This window comes from Culex quinquefasciatus, chromosome 1 (assembly GCF_015732765.1).
Source record: "Culex quinquefasciatus strain JHB chromosome 1, VPISU_Cqui_1.0_pri_paternal, whole genome shotgun sequence".
In the NCBI taxonomy this organism is placed as follows: Eukaryota; Metazoa; Arthropoda; class Insecta; order Diptera; family Culicidae; genus Culex; species Culex quinquefasciatus.
In genome coordinates, this window is record NC_051861.1 from 83,612,888 (window position 1) to 83,634,050 (window position 21,163).

General features: G+C 35.8%; 2 protein-coding genes across 7 annotated transcripts in view; one reads left to right on the forward strand and one right to left on the reverse strand.

Annotated features, from left to right (window-relative positions):
* Window positions 1-21,163, forward strand: part of LOC6040797 (cation-independent mannose-6-phosphate receptor) — a 209,579-nt gene that overhangs the window by 31,710 nt on the left and 156,706 nt on the right. The window lies entirely within an intron of this gene.
* Window positions 1-21,163, reverse strand: part of LOC6040802 (protein toll) — a 41,244-nt gene that overhangs the window by 11,062 nt on the left and 9,019 nt on the right. Inside the window, 1 exon segment of the mRNA XM_038266672.1 lies at window positions 15,202-15,240. The gene's annotated coding sequence lies outside the window, so the exon portion shown is untranslated.

Below are 21,163 nucleotides of genomic sequence, written 5' to 3' on the forward strand. Positions count from 1 at the left end.
AATTTTGGCAGTGTTCCCAGATTTCAAGAATATCTTTTAAATACTTATCATTCAATAAGTGATGAGGCTTAGAATCAATTTCCACAAAAACTCAAGGTTATGACAGGGTTGCCAAATGTCAAAGTTAATTCCACTTTGAAAGGAGTTTTAAGTACATATCCAACAACGAACAGTAAGGCGGTTCTAAAAGCCATTTTATTCAATAATTTTTACTTAACTGGCGATATTTCGATGCAGGGTTGCCAGATTTTCTAAGTTTTCATGAAAAGTCAAAATAATATTTAAATTTGTTAAAGTTTTCATTTTGTTTATGAATGGTCCCTGAATATTTTTAATTAATAATTTCCATTAAATTCTAAAATTTCTTCTGACTTGATTTTCATTTATTTTCAATGTAATTAGAGTTTAAACGTCTCTAAATCGATCCTTATCAAACCCCACTCTCGATTCCTCAACACTCAAACTAATCAAAGTTTGCTGACCATCGTCCGCGCTTGCCGCCTCTAGTCCAGAGTAGGCTTTGTAAAGTTCCTACCCGGAATATCACTCCATCTCCAGGGGGAAAACTATGCGACTCAGACGGCAAAGTTTTGCCATTGAAGCCGTCGTGTTATGACAAGTTTTTCCCGAAGCAGAAAACGAGTTTTCATCGAAGCAATTAATGCGATCATTAAAGTTCCGGGAGCGTCTCCTCTCTTCTACTGCTGTGTTTTGGTGTCTTGGCCACAGACTTGGGTATTGCGAGACTTGACACTTGAAAGGCCCCTTGCTGACAGTGTCGCCATCTACGTTTGGGTAGCAAACGTTAGCTGTCAAACGAATCCAATTTGTTAAGTTAAAGTTTAACATCTGATTATCTGTGGTCACACCCGCAAACTCTACGGCTCCAGACGTGCAGCTTGACCCAGTCGAGGTGTCAAACTGGTTGTTGTTGCCACTGCTCCGGATGATGCCGGGGATTTAATTAAAACAATTTTATGGAGCGCTTAGGGGTCGTGCATAAACCACGTGGTCTCCTTAGGGGGGGATGGGGTCCAAAATCCGATCGAAAAAAAACCATGAAAAGCCATGGGGGGAGGGGGTCGACGGCTGACCACGTGGCCTTTAAAAAAATCCTTTCTTAAAAAAAAAACAAAAAAATACGCGCTTTAAATTTACTTATATGCATACATTTTTTGTTAAACTTCAAAACCATATAATTATTGTGTTTAAAATTATTACTTATATTTCAATGTCATAATATTTTCCAATTCAATATTGAGTTATATATTTCGGCAGATTCATATCAATACTTTGAGCCTGTAATTGAATGTACACTTTTTAATACTAATGTAACTACGTTTTGCAAAAGTTTAAAAGCTGTTAAAAAATAAAGTGACAGTATCAAAGTTAATATACCCTAAAAATGCGTACCAAAATGCAAACACAATTTCAGTTTTTGTTGATGGTATCAAGTAGCTAAAATGTGCTTGCAAATTTGCATTGAAAGTAGATTTAGTCTTCGATAGTTCTATTTTGGAACAACTTAAAAAATAAATATTGCTGACAATTTTATAAGATTTTCGTAACAAGGCAAAAAACTAAATATGTATTATAAATGAAGTGTCTAAAAATGATTCTCTGTGAAAAAAATTCAAAATCTCAGATCTTAGCTAATTACCGTAGCTGGTCCTATAAGTGATCGAAGAATCTTAATCGAAAGATTTCCTTTTGACACTTAAAACAAACTCAAGATATCTTGTATCTCCTCTCTCATGCAATATTTTTTAAGTACAAAGAAACTAAAAAACCCAATTTCAGGATTATCGCGCAAATTTTCAGTTTCACTACCTCATTTGCAAGTGAAACGTCTAACATTAAAAAATAACCAGTAACGAAAAAACGAACGATACATACTTTAAGATTTACCAAAAAATTTGATGAACATTTTGGTCTAAAATATATTCCTTATTTCATGGGTTACATAATTCGGATTGTTATATTACATAACATTTCATAAAATACACGATTACTATCCATCGTCAAAGTTGTAGGTATTTTTTTAGTTTTTTTATGTTAATAGGGACCATCTCTTGAGCCAAAGAGAAACATTTAAAACATTTAAAGTTTAAAAAAATAGGGGCCTTTCCTGAAAATATTAGTTTTTCTTTAAGCTGAGAAAATATACTATACCCTCAACTTCATATTTGAGATAAAACCACTCAAATATATAGACACATTAAAATAATAACTAAAAAGTTTTAAAGAGTCACTTAATTTTCAAATGCCGATATCAATTTGTGAAATAAATTTCAATTCAATGCCGTCAAGATCAACATAAATAAAATTCATTAAAAAAGATGGAACGGTACTTTCAACTCGCTTGAAAAATTATCTTATTTAATATTTTTTTGTATTTATTTTGCGGTAATATCTCCAACCAAAAGTTGGATCAAAAATCTTAAATCGTAGATAATTGCCTATTTAAACAACTGAAAAAAATGTAAAATAAATTCCAAATTTAGGTTCAATCTTTTTTAAATTTATCAAAACACGTAGTCGATAGCAAAGCAATTTAAAGTAAGACTTAAACAATTTGGATGTCCATGACTAAAATAATGATTTTTAGCGCGTTGTCTACAACTTTTCCAAAGACACGAAATCGATTTTCGAGCAATTCTATACAAAATCGGTCTTTATTCTTAAATTATAATTTTTTGATTTTTTTAATCCGTCAGAAACCTTTTTTGGTGCCCAAGCCATTTTGCATCATTAGTTTGTCCATACCTATAGTTTTCCATACAAATTTGGCAGCAATGAAAATTAAAAAAATCTGTATCTTTTGAAGAAATTTTTGGTCGATTTGGTGTCTTCGGCAAAGTTATAGTTATGGATAAGGACTACACTGAAAAAAATGATAAATGGTAATTTACTTTGCTGATTTTTAATTTCACATTTTGTCACTAAAACATGATTTGCAAAAAACGCTATTTTTATTTTTTTTTAATTTTGCCTATTTTTCAGAAATTTTCAGAACGGGCAAAAAATTGTTGTTTGAGTAATGAATTTTTGAATCAATACTGATTAAAAAAAATCGAAATATTGACCGCAACTTTATTTCAATTTTATTTTTCGATGTAAAATCAAATTTGCAATCTAAAAGTACCTTAGTGAAATTTTCATAAAGTGCACCGTTTTCAAGCTATTGCTATTTTTAGGTAACTTTTTTTTTAAATTAGTTGCAGTTATTAATTTAAAAAAATAGTGCCCAAGTTTGCCTAATTTTGAAAAAAAAAAAAAAATTGAAATGCTGAGAAAATTCTTTGCTGTTTTGTTTCTAAGATATTGCCATGCAAAGATTTTAAAACAGAAAAATTGATGTTTACTACCCGCATAAAGATTTCTGATAAACTTACAGTAAATTTTAACGTTACAAAACGATAAAAAATATTGTCATTTTGACAGTGTTTTAACAGTAGACAGCATCGTTTTTTAAGATAATTTGCGTCGTATTTTGGGATTTTACCATAAAAAAGGGGGGTTGTTATGCACCGGTACCATAAAAATTTCGAAATTTTTCCATACATTTTTTTTCCAAATACGACACTTTTTACTGTTAATCTAATGTTGCATTTTTCATCCAAAAACTCGTCCTGACTATAGAAAACATCATACATTAATAATAAAAACAGCAAGCATTACAATGCATTGCACAGTCAATTTACAGTTCTTCATGGGTTTTTCACTACCAAAATGTACTGTAAAAACTATATCCGTACATCGAATAAAATAATAACTACAGTAAGTTTTATCGTTTATTTATTGTTTTTTCTCCACAAAACTGTATGGTAAAAATATAAATGGACATTGAAGTTAATGGTTAATACAATAAATTAATGAGTATTTTTATCGTTATTATTTGTATTTTTTTTCACTTTATTTTGCACTTTTTTTAGCGTCGTTTTCTTTTGTGATTCCGCTTCAATCAGCCAAGCAAACAGTTACTGTTTGGCGTTGTCCGGAATGTCGGTATCCGGTGCAGGATTCACTGCTTCGTACTTGGGATGGACATTCGCGTAATCGAGAAGCACAATCCTCAGTGGAATAAGCCCCTGTTGAAGAGAAAATACTAAATTAGACAAAAGTAAAATAATAAATAATGTTGCAAAACTACGTGGTGATTACTGAAAATTGCATTTTCAACCAATTTTGAACTTAGAAAAAAAAAATGCAACAGACAGGTTTTTAATCGTGTTTGTTACCGTTGTACATACAAATTTACATAGGACTTTAGGACCCTATTGGTTTTGACGTTAGAGTGCTTTTTTAATTCAAATATGTTCGATTTAACTAATCCGCTCTTTGGTAAGATTTCTATCTACCATCGCCAAATTACAATCGAAAGTTTATTACACCGACCAACAAAATTTCTCCGCAGGCTCAACTCGAGGGGAAGCAAGAACTTTGGGGTTCCCAGAAGCACGTGCACTTTGAATTTTTACAAAAATGATAGAGAGAGAGAGAGTAGTTCAAAAATGTATGGGGTAGCACGTCAGTTCGTCAGTGAATGAACTTACAATTTGGATTTTCTGGAATCATTACAACGTACAAACCTAATGGCACATGTCAGGCCGACGTTTGGCGAAAAAGTGTCCATCCCCGCCAAACTTTTCATCGACATCACCGAGTCACGACGTTTTTGCAAGTTTCTAGCAGAGTTCTTACAGAGCTGGATATTTTTACAGCATTCTAGCAGAAATGTTCTAACGTTCTAGCAGTATTGGCAGAACCAGCTCTGCTAGAAGAATATTTAGTGACTGGGATGACGCGAGAAAATTTACCGATGAAACATTCCAAAAATTCTACCAAAATTGTAAGTTCTAGTATCGGAAAGTTACCAGTTAATTCAATCCGAATTCTGAAACGGAATCTAATTGAATCGCAATTCGCAATTCCGTTTCAACCGCAACAACCGGTTCCGTGTTCGAACCGGTTGTTGCGTTTGAAACGGAATTTGTGTACGATTCTAATTAGATTCCGTTTCAGAATTCGGATTGATTTGACTGGGTTCTCACGGTCATTGGAAATAGTCGTGGATAGACCTAGGGGTTCCCAACTGATGTGAAAAAGTTTTAGTCTATAAACAAATAGGGATCTAAATTTTGATCTCTAATCACTTCTCCGACATCAGTAATCATTTTTCGAACTTGCTCGCAAATTTTAAATTTAATCGGAAAAATCTTATTTTTCTTGAAAAAAGTTTCATTTTTAACCACATGATCACCCCTAATTCTGGCCCGATGTCGCCATCATGTGACCGCGCGCTCTGTTTGTTTGTCAACAAAGCTGCAGCTGGATGGTGAGACGAAGTGAGGGGGAAGAGGTTTTGACATTTTTATGCCAGCATCTGGCCCGCCACCTATTTCGTCGGTCGTTTCCAACGACCGAGTCCAGTTAGGAACTGATCGTACAATACTTTTGAGAAACTATAATTGAACGTCAAAGACTCGTTCGAAATAGAAACAACATCGATCAAAAATCAAATGAGTTTTTCAACGTTAGCTTCTCAAGTCGTACCTCTGCCCAGATGAAAGTTTCCAAGGTAAACATTTCACTTCATACCCCAATACTCACGTAGTTGCTGAACTCCTTGTTACCATTCCTGAGTCGTACTAGATCCGTCATCCGGTGGATCTATCCAGCGGTCCAGCCTACACCGAGAACGCAGTCACTCCATACCAGCGCTTCCACACATACTTTCGGCGCACCACGGCGGTCCGGGATGTGCAGCAGCAGCAGGTTCACCGTGGAGAAGTGTCCCTGTATAGAAAAGAAAAAAAATGGTTATGGAAAATTCCTTCCGCTGTTGTGATATGAGATACCGCCTTCCAAAAATTACGCCAACTTTCAATTACTCACCTAAAAATATTGTTGCTTCACAGCGGCAACACCTATTCGCCAACCCCGAACCTTTCCGATTCGGTCTTCCGGCGGAACTGTCCAACCCGGGATCGGGGCCATTATTAGCACCGCGAACACGCACAAATGCCGGGGATGTTCCACATCCCCGGGGACACACGACTTTACGCGGAAATTTCCTCTCGAAACGCGCGACACGAACAGGATCAATCATGCGCGAATGAAAAATAATGACAGCTCGCTCGAACCATGGTGCGTTCGTTTCAGGTGCGTCGCACAGATTTAGTGTAATGGTGCGCTCTTTAAAAGAAGGTCGCACGGGTTCAGTGTTAATGTGAGTTTGCGTTCAAAAATGTTAAAATGTTTAAATGTTTAAACGCTTAAATGTTTAAATGTTTAAATGTTTAAACGCTTAAATGTTTAAATGTTTAAATGTTTAAATGTTTAAACGCTTAAATGTTTAAATGTTTAAATGTTTAAATGTTTAAATGTTTAAATGTTTAAATGTTTAAACGTTTAAATGTTTAAATGTTTAAATGTTTAAATGTTTAAATGTTTAAATGTTTAAATGTTTAAATGTTTAAATGTTTAAATGTTTAAATGTTTAAATGTTTAAATGTTTAAATGTTTAAATGTTTAAATGTTTAAATGTTTAAATGTTTAAATGTTTAAATGTTTAAATGTTTAAATGTTTAAATGTTTAAATGTTTAAATGTTTAAATGTTTAAATGTTTAAATGTTTAAATGTTTAAATGTTTAAATGTTTAAATGTTTAAATGTTTAAATGTTTAAATGTTTAAATGTTTAAATGTTTAAATGTTTAAATGTTTAAATGTTTAAATGTTTAAATGTTTAAATGTTTAAATGTTTAAATGTTTAAATGTTTAAATGTTTAAATGTTTAAATGTTTAAATGTTTAAATGTTTAAATGTTTAAATGTTTAAATGTTTAAATGTTTAAATGTTTAAATGTTTAAATATTTAAATGTTCAAATGTTTAAATGTTTAAATGTTTAAATGTTTAAATGTTTAAATGTTTAAATGTTTAAATGTTTAAATGTTTAAATGTTTAAATGTTTAAATGTTTAAATGTTTAAATGTTTAAACGTTTAAATGTTTAAATGTTTAAATGTTTTTAAAATTTTAATATTTTAATATTTTAATATTTTATTTAATATTTTAATATTTTAATATTTTAATATTTTAATATTTTAATATTTTAATATTTTAATATTTTAATATTTTAATCTATATATATAAAAAATTTCGACGGTTTTGTTCGAACGCATATCAGTTCAATACGGAGTGTCGGATCGAGGTGCTTTTAGTTGCGTTGGGTTCGTATAGGCCCAAGGAAGGTTTTTACTCTAACTAATTGACACTTTGGCCACTCTGGAACCGATTCCGGAGCATCGACAAATTGTATGGAGAAAGAGACATAAAATTATATTTTGATCACAGGAGGCTGAATAAGCAAAAAATCAAGAAACGTCAAAAAACGAAAAAAGGGCAGAACGAAGTTTGTCGGGTAAGGCTTGTATTTTAATATTTTATTTTTTTAATATTTTAATATTTTAATATTTTAATATTTTAATATTTTAATATTTTAATATTTTAATATTTTAATATTTTAATATTTTAATATTTTAATATTTTAATATTTTAATATTTTAATATTTGAATATTTTAATATTTTAATATTTTAATATTTTAATATTTTAATATTTTAATATTTTAATATTTTAATATTTTAATATTTTAATATTTTAATATTTTAATATTTTAATATTTTAATATTTAAATATTTTAATATTTTAATATTAAACAAAACACTTGATCAACATATCCTAATTTCCTATTTTGTGTTTGTAAAAGTTTGAGTATTGTATATTTTACTGCTACTATTTTTTTAAATACATCATGAGAAAACTAATATAAAAACCGTGCAATTTTCTGTAACCATACGCTTTACGGTAGCTTATTTGTTATAACTTTATGAGACTTCCAATAACAAAACCTTTCAATTAGTTGTAACCATGAATTTTATAGTAGCTTCATCGTCATTCCAATAAAGTTCGAAAACGTCAACAATAAACTTACCATAAATATCATAATATGTATTGTAATTGCATGGTTTTAACAGTGCAAATCATCATATAATTTTATGCGGGAAATAATGGTGCGATTTTCAATGTTTATAAATATAACTTTCGTGAAATTTTCCGATCTTTTCGAAATCAATATTTTCAAAAAAATTAAGACTAACATTTCAAAAGGTCGTAATATTGAATGTTTGTCCCTGTCTCTGATTCTTGTATGGAGAAAAAAATTAAACAGCTCGACTTTTTTGGACACACTGAATCATTGGAATCAATCATGCTTAATAAAAAAGAAAAGTTGCTTTAGTTTGGATTTTTATGAATGTTTGGAATTAAATAAATATTAACTAGGAGCTTTCATAACTAGATATTTCCCTTAAAATAAAATGAAAATATTTTTTTCCTGAAACAAAACTTTTCTATTTAATTAATTTCAATTTTAAGAAAATATTTTAAAGCGCATTTAAATTAAATCATGAATGCTGTTTATAAATCAAAATAGCTTTAATTCTTAAAGCATATTTATTCTGGATGCAATTAATTGCACTGCAATTCCATAATTTTGAATACATATGTTTTACTAAGTTGCTTGTTTTGTTGAGAGTATTTTTTACTTTCTGGACCATTTCAATAAATTGTTATACTGTTATTATTTACCTTAAACTTTGTGATATCATACTTTTTTCACACTTTTAAGTGAATTTCTGTTTTTTTTTATATATTATTAAATTGATTTTAATGGTGTTACAGCACCTACACAAATTAAAATGTTTTCTGTTTGACCCAATGTCACCCCCTCTAAAGGGTGAGTTTGAGTTAATTTTAAAATGATTGGCATTTATGAACGGTGTGATTATACTAGCCATATTCTGGGAAAATGTTGGTAAATTCAGGAGCATTCCCCAACAATATTTATTTCGATATAATTTGAAATGTTTTATTGTGTTAAAATAACAACAGTAATATCGTTTTTTGACCAAAAGTCACCACCACTGACGGTACATCATTTGTGGATAAACATTTTTTAAATCTATACTTATTTTGTATTTTTTTTAAAGATTTTTCACCTGGGAGGAAAAAGCCACGTGGTCATATAGGGGGGGGGGGGGGGGTTGGCGTGAAACCACGAAAAACCATGAGGGGGGAGGGGGGGGTCTCCAAAAAAAGGCCACGTGGTTTATGCACGACCCCTTAATGGAGTGGCGACCAGGACCGGTTTTGACGTTTGCCACGAGCTTGGCCGGATGAAGAAGTTTACCAGCGCTAATGTGCGCGAGATGGCGCTTGTCACGGCTGTCAAAGTTTATCAATTTCAAGAGATTTTGACATCTATTGCTGAAATAGCTCGACTAAATTTCAGCTAATTCCCAAAACAGTAACAACGCGACGCAAAAGTTCAACTTGTGCCATCTTCAATTACACAATTATTTCACCCGGGGGCTCGTCGTAATGACTAAACCTAACCTACCCCACAGGCCAAAACAAACCTAACCTAGCCGAACATCCGGCAGCGGCGGCATGTCTGCGAAAATCGACCATTTCCTTGGCTATTTCCCTGCCGCATAGGCACTAGTTGCGGGTGACATTTGCTAACTGACAGAGCGGAAACAATAGCTGCTTCCTCCTCGTCTCCGCCGCCGCCGCCATGACACCTGTTGGTTGTGGTGGAAGGCACGTGGATATGTCTTAATTTCCGTCAAAGCAGATGTGACTGTGGTTAATAACAAAGGGCAGGGGAAAGATGCCCCGCACAGGTGCTCTCCAGCTGTCAAAATATAATTTTCTTTAGCGTCGCAGCAGCAGGCGTTGAGGTGAAAGCAAAAGCAGCTCGGCGTGGTGTGAACTCCGAGAGCGGCGCCTGGTGTCAACAGGCGGCAATTTTCTGACGAGCATGACGGTGGCAGAAATTGTGCAAATATCAATTTCGTCGTGGACCAGGGGAGGAGATCCCGAAAAAAAAATAATCTCTAAATTTCATAGTTCAATTTAATCTTGGTTGGTTAAACTTTAGCAATACTAATTTTGTTGGTTTTATTTTGCATGATTTTATTACGGATTTGACAAAATATTTTGACATTTATCAATGTGCTGTTTGTTTGTCATAGTCGAATACTTCCTTTAGTGACACGAAAAAAAAAGAAAAAAAAACAATATTAGTTAGATTTTTTTCTCTTTTTTAAATTTTAAGAAAAGAGTAATCAAAAGTCAGTCAATAAAACCAACAGGAAATAAAAAGAATACTTACACGTTCACTCGAGATAACTCAAATTTGGTTTGATTTTAGCTTCCAAACTACTCAGTTTTTGACAGTTGGGTTGCCAAAACGATTGTTTTCTAGGTGACCAAACTATTTGTTTATGTTTGTAAATATCCGTAGTAACATTTCAATAGGGTGAATTTGCATTTGTAAACAAGCAGTTTACCCCTTTCGCTCAAGTGACAGTTCACGTCAAGTAAGAGGGGGATAGACTGCTTGTTTACAAACGCAGCTTCGCCCTATTGAACTGTTACTACGGATATGTTTGCAATCACCACAAACATATTTTTATAGATTATTATGATAATAATAAGATTAGGAAAATCGATTTAACTGTTTCAACTGTCACTTGGCAGCACGTTTTTTCTCGGGATCCCCTGATAATACAGGTAATAAAACCGTTCACCTCCATTATTCTTTCTCCGCTCACGAAGGTGAAAGATGAAACCCACTTGCTGCACATTTCTTCCAAGTAAACAAGCCACCGTCAACGACCGCCAGGTGGCACTCTAAATTGAATTTCTCATAATTTCATAATATTTATCATCATGCTCATAGGGAGGCGGTGTGGTGGCATTTCTGTCCTCCGGAGACGAATCAATTAGTCTAGGGTTCGGTCATCCTCTCGGGTAGGGTGGTTCTGTCTGCTGCGGTTTGTCCTAATGACTTGGTGGTGCACCAAGGTGATGGGTCATGGTTCGGTGACTCGCTCGCTCGCTCTGGCCTAGAGTTACCTCAAGGTGATAGGAATTTGGTGAAATAAATCTTCCCCTCCTTGGCGCGAGCTTCTGACTTTCTAGGTGACGTTTGTGGGAAATAACCTCAAAAGAGGGGGACCTGCGGACGGGGTCGTCCAAAAGTTGGTGTAATTAAAGTTCTCGTTTCGGAAAAGTTGAAACTTTACAGAGAGGAGAAGGTAACCGGATCATGATGGTCCCACGAGAAAAGCCGGATTGCTTCGGTGGTTTTGTTCTAATTGGATGGTTTTCGTCGGGCCTGGCCGAAACTTTGCGGCGGCCACCTTGCGTTGCGAAGAACTTTTCGGGTAATTAGATCAATCGTTTCCTTTGTGGCCGAAATTGCGGTCATTTCAGAATATCTTTGGCATCTTCTGGGCAGCGGGATCGGCTTCGGAAAGAGGCTTTCTTCTTGTTTTTAAGTGGGGAGATAAGATAATCAGCTCGTTTTAGAGCGAATTATTTCTTGACTAGGGTCGACAATAATTAGATTTATGACTTGTTCTACAATAGGCTGGGAGCACAGCGTCGGACATGGGCACTAATTGTGGGCGGAAAGTTCGTGCCTAGAATGAGTCTGGCAACCATTGCGCACTAATCCATTAGAAATTTGTTTGTTTTTATTGCAAGCTTATTTGCCAACATAAACAAATAGTTTGGCAGCCTTGAACAATCCTTTTTGCAACCCAAACCAACTGTCAAAAAGTGGGTAGTTTGGAAGGTAGAATCTAACCAAATTTGAGTCATCTCGAGTGAACGTGTCAACTGTTTTGACGTTCGCCAAACTATGCAGTGAATCAACATTTGCACTTCACGGAACCAATTTGAAACATTATCACGCTGGATAACACGCTCAGCTAACAGCAGAAAAAAACGAAATCAATTAACTAAATTGACGTATGTAGAAAAGCTAATATTTGCATTGTTTGCGAATGCGCGCATCCTTTTAATTAAAATTGCAAATTTCATCGGAATGAAAAACAAACAAAAACAGAACACACACACACTGCACCACCAACCAACACAAACACACCGATTCAAGCTAGTTAGAGTGGACACGCCACGCCGGAGGGCGGTAGCAGATGCTTTTTTTTCTGGCACCCCAGCAGGATCCCGCAGCGTCCAAAATGGGGAAAATTTGGTTGGGTAAAACGTGCAAAATTTTGAAGAGCTATTTATGATGTTTTCTAACAGGTTTAAAAAAATCGACAGAAACAATTAACCCAAAATTGAATAGGTTCATTTAAGCGTGTTTTGTTCTAAACAAACAGCTGTCACTTTTTATTTAGTGAAAGTCATATTTTGTAGGTTTGATTTATAGTAAACCTTTGCAAAAGTCGAAAATTACCTCAATGGGTCTAAGTTTTAGAGAAACTTTGTTTTGATAAACACGATATCTGTGTAATTAAATATGATGCTAATATTCATACTGAGCTTCTATCGGATGGTGAAGTAAAACGTCGGTTTTCTGTCTCGTCAATCCACGTTAGAGGAACATGCAGTGCCAATCTGTCAAAACAATGCATCGCCTAACCTCTGTCAGTTCTACATGTCAATTTTCGTGCAATAATAAGATTTCGTAACATTGGGATATTATTAACAGAATTCATAAACGATTTTTTTTCCAGATTCATATCTGTTTGTCTGTGGTTGATGAACTGTCAAAAAAATGTTGAATTAAAAAGTTAAAAAAAAATGGTAATAATACACCCTCATAAGACATCCTAAAACCAGTTAAAAATATATAATTTAACTCAAAAATCAAACAAAAATCGAGCTCGAGCTGTCACTGTTCTGTGAAATATGTTAACTGTCATCGGGCGGTAGGCCTTTAAAAACCAGCTTTAAGTCGCATGACAAATCACTTTTGCGAGAAAGAGAAAGCAGATTTTTACGCAAACAAATGAACTTCCGTGGCACTCAGAGGTGTTCACATTCAAAGTATGTTTACATGTTAGCTGGTGGTTTGTTTGCATCAAATTTGCTATCCCTTTTTAGCTGAAGTTTTCTGTCAGGCGACTTCTTGCTATTTTTTTTACTGTTTTGCAGGACTGTGACAGCTCGATCTCGACCATTGTTTGCATCAGGACACTGTCACGAGTAGTTCGTAATTTTTGGTTTAAATTATAATTTTCACTGGGCATAGAAAGCCTTAGTGAAACCTTTTAAAAATATGAGATTTTTTTTTATAAACCCTGATTTTAAAAGTCTATTTTCCCGGTCTTTTAAGGGTCACCCGACAGCTGTGTGACAGCCCGGAAAGTCAAACAGTGTGTGTGTGTGGCCGGTGCACATTGAATTGCATTAATGATGTGGTAATGATCGAACCTCCCCGCTTGCCACATTTTCCGAGCCAATTTTGTAGTCGATGTGTTATTTTTTGTCAAAATCACGCCTGTCTGAGCTTTCCATTTGAGCGTGATAAAATTTAAACAAATTTTATCCAAAATGCAAACACGCTCATTCTCTTGCTCGATTTTGTGACAGAGAATGACCCGGAGAGGGTCGACCACTATTTATTCATGCATAATTTAAAATGTATGGAGGCTTATTTATGAATTGTTACGAGCTGATTTTCAGCAATTTTGCATGTGAAAAAGTCCAAAAATGTCGTAACTGGACAAATTAAGTTTCGGTTGTTCTACTGGCCGCAAGGCGGCGCTAGCGTTCACAGTCATAAAGCTCTTTTAGAATCTAAGTCTGTTAATCTTTGATTTGACCGTTTTTCACTCTACTCAGCAAAAAGTGGCTTCTGAACGCAAAAAAGTGTGATTTAAATTGCCCCCCGAACTTGTGGTCGAGAGGGCGCCCTCTGCGGTACAACATCCGATTCCAAAAACCTCCCTTGTGTTAATAAATATTTATGGTCGCGGCGCCGGAAGTGGCCACAACCCTGAATACCCGGCGCAAAAAGTGTGTTCATAAATATGTAAAAATAGAAACAAAATGCCGGCATTTCTACACGGCAAGGATAATTTCTCCCCTTCTGCGAAGGGTGCTGCCATCTGGGCGACGCTAGCGGGAAGAAACGAGTTGGCGCGAGGGTGCTTATGAAAAAGTAGCCTAATTTCGCCACAGAAGCCAGTTTTCGGTCCCTGGGCTCGCTTCAATCAGATTTCGACCATTAGTCATGATTATTAATTCATTTGGGAATGGGGAAGAAGACATTGCCCCACCGGCGCGGCCGGAAGCCGGCCCCCATAAATAAGCCGATTATAATATTTAAACAGACTTTTGCCCGGAGAAAATCACCATGGATCCTTTTCTTGCCCGCTCTGAAATTGCAAAAGGATTCCCAGAAGTCCCAGACTCTGGAAACCGACAAAAATAGAAGTAGAAGAAGCAGCCGGAAATGTTGCTGATGGGCAAATTAGGATTCTTGTGTCCTTTTTTTTGTTGAGTTGCTTCTTGGGGGGGTTGGGGAATTTTCTTCCGTTTCGTTACATTTTGCTGGAGGAATTGTCCCGGGCAGGAAGCCTGTTTTCGCTCTTGTTTCCACTTGATTTGGTGCAATTATGTCCGCGACCGGCGAGCGCGTCCTCCCCAGAGGGCGCGAGCACCCTCTGGACGTTGTGGGTTCAAGGGTTGGACCAATTATGGGGCAGATTTTTACTATTTTTTTTGGGAGTTGGAAATTAGCTGGGCTTGGAATTTTCCTGCGAGCCTTCCAAGAATTTTATTTTTAATCGACGAAAAATTATGTTTGAGGTAATTTGTATCAGCAAAACCAAGTCTGAAACAGATTCTACTTTTCATAGTTTCGTAGTCGGCTTAAGGATATAAGGCTTTCCAGGCCCAGTAAAAAAATATAATTTAACCTAAAATGACGGACTTCTCGTCACAGTGTTCTGATGCAAACAATGATCGAGCTCGAGCTGTGACAGCCCTGCGAAATATGTTGGTGGGCATATCGGGCGGTCAATAAACACAACCAGCTAGAAGTCGCCTGATAAAAAACTTTGCTAGAAAGAGATAGCAAACATGATGCAAACAAACCCCAGCAGCCATGTAAACATACTTTGAATGTGTTGGTAAATCTCTGACTAAAAAGCTTTATTGTAATGATTGTACACAAACTCAACAACATAAGCTATACGTGAGATAATGTGTAAGTGAGTGAGTGAGTGAGTGAGTCAGTGAATCATTTTTTTAGTATTTACAAATATGGATACGGATTTACAATAATTACAAATAAATCTCGATTAACTTACTTGCTTTTGAGATTCGTGATGCTATCAACTGCGATTAATCTGAAAGAAACAAAGAAAAGAAAATTGCATGAGTATTTTATGTTGATAAACATTGCAACTTAATTCACTGGACCACAAACACGCAAATGCGCATTCGCAGGCCAGATAACCTTCGCCAGTAGATTAAACTGCGAAAAGTGAACTTTTGTGTTAAATAAAAACGCTCAGAGTGCTAAAAAAATCTCAGTTCATTATCTCTCCCTCCTGCGTCCACGACCTCCAAAATCCGTTTCCAAATCTGCTATTATTTACGTTCCACTTGTTACCAATTTCAGGCGCCGTTAAGTGCTAATTAAAGCATTTAATTGCATTACGTAACAGTGTTGCTGCCACTGACTGCTGTTTTTTTTATTGTTTAACAAAAGATGTCGCTGCTGTTTTTATTTTTCTGTGGAACCTCCACAATTTATCTGCCATCGTCAGTTGACCCCCCTCCTCGCAAAAACAAAAAACGGAACAATTCTAGCGGTATATCATTTTAAAAATTGGAAACCCGCTCGCAATTCGCTAATTTTCGTGTTTCGCTTTCTTTGTTCCGCGCGGAAAATAACAATTTCAAGCATGGAGATGGTATCGTACCGACTTCTGGAAATGGCCGGTAAAATGCCGCAGAAGTAATCAAGGTTTAAGGTTTGAGGTGGGAACTACCGCGGCCTCAGTTGGTGGGCTTCTTGGGTGGTACGAGCCTGCGGGGGGTTTCGGTTTTTGGCGAAATTGTCATTTTTAAAGTAAAAAAAACTGTCACATAACAGTGGTACAATTAAGACAAGAAGCATTCATTCTCTTTATAAAGCGTCAAAAAAGAGTTAGCTAGTTTGATGGAGCGTTAGGAACGGTATGTCCACGCATCCTTCCTCCCTTGTAGATTCTGTGCAATGTGACCCGTTCTCAGAATCCTCTCTGTGGTAAACACAACGTAGTAGGCTGGCCGCTTTCATTTTGGTAATATATTTTAGTTTTGCACACTGAAGTGGTACACTCAACTCCTCTCAACGATTCTTCAGAATCAAAACAATACACAATCTCTCAACCTTTTGACCTATTGTTCCGTCCAAATCCCCACCGGTCACGATATGGATGCGGCAAAATAACGAATTCAATTAATTCAACAGAAATCAAATAAATCAGCTCAAGTGAACTCGCGCCCCGCCATCCCACCTTATACTTACAAAGATAAACACTAGATTCTCCCGGCCCGGACCGGAACTCGCACGTGCGTGTGCGTCTTTCGTCGGATTCATGAGCCGGTACAACCTTTGTTTCGGTGGCCGGGGGAGGAAATGCTCATTTATTCTTCCGATTTTGTTGATTTTTCGCCCTCCTTCCCGGCTGTGCGTAAGACATCGCGGCCTTCTCGTTAACAATGTTGGATGCAGTGTTGCCAAACTACTGTTGTCAAATTTGTGTTAAGAGCATCGTCATGGATAGTTTGTAACAACGTTTTGAAAACGGTATTTAATCACAAAAGTTGTCAAGTTGACACTAAAAGTATGTCGGTCCTAACCTAACCTCAAACAATACATTCAAGTTGTTTTAATATTGACAACCCCAAAATATCCCAGACGGGTCTCATAAATAATAAATTTCTGGCAACACTGCCCGAATTACGGCCGACAAAGAACAAACAGCCGCGGAGCGGGGAAAGAAAATTGTGTTTACCTTACGAAATCCGTCGCTCCTTCGCCCTGATTCCGACGCGGTGGATGCCGGCTAGAATTATACGATTTTCCACAAAGAAACGGCCTTGTTAAAACATCTTCAGGACAGATTTCGGAAGATACAAGCCAGATGACTTGTTGCGTTAATCTTCCGGAATTGTTACCGCGGTTGAGCATTTGCCCTCAAGGATTACGCTGATGAGGCACAGATTCGCTAATCAGATTTCCGTGAATACTTCAAGGAAATCAGTTGGCACTTCATTACCGAAAACTGGGTTGGTTTACGAGCCGCCGTAACGGCGGTTTGGGCTACCGCCCAGATAACCAAGTGTCGGGTGTGTAACTTATAGTCGAAGCCGTAACATGTAATGGCATCGCGCACTAGCAGCCCATAAATCAGACCCCTTATCTGGTCCGGGAAGCCGATGCCGCACAGTTTTGGGGATGTTGCTTACAATACACTTGGTCCGGGCGACACCATGTGCCACTGTACTACACGTATGGTGCAACGCAGGCGAATGGTGGTGCACCTGGGAGGATTGCCACAATTGAAGCTTCTGGTACAGTTCTAGAGTTTAATTAGAAAAGGTTCTATAAACAAAGAGAATCCTATAGGTTTTAGGACCTTTAAAAACACTAGAGTTGATCAATTGAGCTTTACTACTATGGGACCATCCATAAATCACGTGAACACTTTTTTGGAAATCATAACCGCCATTTCGTGGACAGTTGTCAATCGTTTTTGTATGGAGCGCGGACAATCGACAACATTTGTATGCTATTTTACTTTATTAAAGTTTGTTGGATAATATTAAAAACATTGAAAAGTTAATTTCTTTTGAGAATTTTGAAAATGTGTGTACAGTCCAGACTCGATTATCCGTAGTTTAAATTATCCGAAGTTCGATTTTCCGAAGGGGCTTCGGATAATCGAATCACGTTCAATTTTGTTTCGTTTCTCTTGTTTTAAACATCAAATTCGAGTTCTGCGACCCCATTTTAGTCGAATTTGAATAGTTCGTTGCCTATTTAGTAAAAAAATGCATTTTGTTTTCAATATTTCTTAACCATCATATCGGTCATCTTCTTTTAAACAATTTTAAATCACTTAGGGAGCGTTCTTTTATTACGTAACGCTAAATATCAGATTTTTAGACCCCCTCCTCCTCGTAACAAAATTTCCATACAAATTCTAAAAATTTTGAATGGAGCGTAACACGGCATTCGACCCCCCCCTCCCCTCCTCCCACCCAATTGCGTTACGTTATAAAATAACGCTCCCTTGAGCGTAGTTAGTCACCAAAAAATATTTTTTCGTGATTCGATTATCCGAAGTGAAATTTTTCGGAGGCCTTCGGATAATCGGATTCAGGACTGTATTTTCGAAAAATATATTATTTTGTGAAATCTGAGTGTTGAAAAAAAAAAAACTCTGATAAAGTGAAAATGCATATCACATTTCGCTTCGTTTGTTACCCATATTGCAAAGCATGAAAATTTAAGTACTTTTGTTTTTGCATTTAAAAAAAATTAAAAATGTGAAAATGCATATGAAATTTCGCTTCATTTAATGCCCATATTGCAAATTAAGAAAATTTTAGTATTTTCGACAAATACTGTGTTTTGTGAATCTTTTTAGTATTTACAAAAAAAAAAGAAAAAAAGTGAAAAGCATTCAAAATTTCGCTTCGTTTGTTACCCATATTGCATATCATGGAAATTTAAGTACTTTCGAAAAAATACAGTATTTTGTGATTTTTGAAAATGCATGTGTTCTGTTCATTTGACACCCATATTGCAAATTATGAAAATTTGAGTGTTTTCGAAAAATAAGGTATGTTGTGAAAATTCCAGTATTTAAAAAACTATATAAAAGTGAGAACGCATACAAAATTTTGCTTCGTTTGATACTTATATTGCAAATTATGAAAATTCGAGTACTTTCGAAAAAATGCGGTAATTTGTGAAAATTTCAGTATTAAAAAAAAAACTTTATAAAGTGAGAACGCATACAAAATTTCGCTTCGTTTGATACCAATATTACAAAATATGAACATTTGAGTATTTTCGAAAAATACTGTACTTAGTGAAAATTTTAGTATTAAAAAAAAACTCTTATAAAGTGAAAAGCATACAAAATTTCGCTTCGTTTGATACCAATATTGCACATTTTTATAATTTGAGTATTTTCGATCCAATCGGTATTTTGTGAAAATTTTAGTATTTTTCTAAAAAAGGTATTAAAAAAAGAAATAGCATACAAAATTTCGTTTCGTTTGATACCCCAATAATGCAAATTTTGAAAAAAAAATACGTTTTTTATATTTCGTGAACAATTTTGAGTGCTTATACCATGAAACTTACTACATTTTCAAAAAAATATATATTCTAGTGAAAGCATTGAAGATTATACTTTAAGTCGATTTCAGAAAAAAATAAAAAAAATATTTACTGTTCATTATCGCCGATAGAATTATCGAAATAACGATAACGATAGATAATTTTATCGTTAATTAATATATAATAATAGATCATTTTATCGTTAATAACCTTGATCCTAACGGTCCAATTCCGGATCATTGGGCATTACCTGGTCCCGCCTAAACATAGAACAAGCACCAGCAGGATTCTCGACTTATATTTAGACTTCCCTGAACTTTCTTCATGGAGTAGGTTCTACACTCAAATGTACCACTGCTGCTACAAATTCTTGTACCACTCTGAATATTTAAGAGCGAGTCCACGAACAGGGCATACTCCTTTGTATGGGACGTCGTTTGGACCTCACCAATCTGCCTGAAATGTTCAGGGGTTGTTTGTACATATATAAAACTAGCATCTGGTCAAAACAAAGGGCCAAAATGGATGAACATATACATTTTTATGCATGTTTCTATTTTGAAATTGTCTCAGGAGCACGAATATGATAAAATTATCACCAGAAAATGGGATCTAAGGGGTATTCCGAGCAAAAATTTACAATCAAAAAATTCACTAAAAGTAAAAGTTTCTATTTAGGGGGAGAGGGGGTAATATGCACCCCCGGGGCAAAATGCACCCCCTGCTTTTCTCGGTTTTTGGAAGAATTTTCCGGGGAAAAACTCATAGAAATTGGAAGCTTAACATTAATAAACCATGCTGGAAAAATGTTAGCATCGTAGTATAAAAACAGCTTAAGTTATTTGCAAAACTTTAAAAAGTTGTGTTTTCATCTAATTTTCATTGAACTTTCATTATGATTTTTGGACAATATAAAAAGCATTTATTGTGATTGTTAGTATTGAGGTATATAGTTTTTGCCATAAGCTTCACTATTCTGTAGATAGATGAGTCTAAAAACATAAAAAATGCATTTTTAATAAAATTTTCTGCAAAAAGCGTGGTCGGGGCAAAATGCACCGCTCTGAAGCTCCTTTGTAAAAACAGCGGTGTCATCTAGTGGTGACTAGTGAAAACTGGTTTTACCCCTTTTTCCCTTAGGGGGTGCATATTACCCCCTCTCCCTCTAATATGTTAAACTGCCTTACCCAAAGCGTTCTCAGTCTCAGATGGTAGTCTCAGATGTCCCTTACAAGGGTTTGAAAATGATGCTATTTTTCACTAAAATGCCAATAACTCCCTTTAGATTTAACCAATTGAGATGCTTCTCCCTGCATTTTGTTGCATTTTTTATGCCCTGCATATGCATTTTGAATTTTGTTATAGCCTTTTAAAGATTTTTGACGATTTTGAACTTTCAAGCTTTGTGTCCCGATTTGTCCCATTTCCCGTTGACCGTACAAACAACCCCTGAAAATTTCAGGCAGATTGGTGAGGTCGATGCGAGATGGGTATGCTTTGCTCGTGGACTCGCTCTTAATTTCTAAAATAAGGTCCAAAATAACCACTTCATCTAGACTCAAAAATCAGGTCACCCTACCCGCGCTTCACGAGGCCAATCGAGCGTGTTTCAGTTTCATTGGCCCGATGCCTTACTCTGGCCGGCGTGTGTCAATCGATAAAATTACAAGTGCAAGAAAGCCACGGCCAGGCCAGGACCCCCTCTCACAAACCAACACAAAACAACAACCGAAGCCCGCATACACTCAAATACAGTCCTGCCAGGATAATAAATGCACTGCAGTTCCACGAATGGAAAACCACCTCGACCGGGGAAAACCCACCACCATCGGAAAAGCCCGCGAAAAGAGTTGTGAGGGGAGGTGGGGGTGTTTGTTTTGGTCATAAAATCGATCCTTTTTCCGAAACCCGGTGTGCAGTTATTG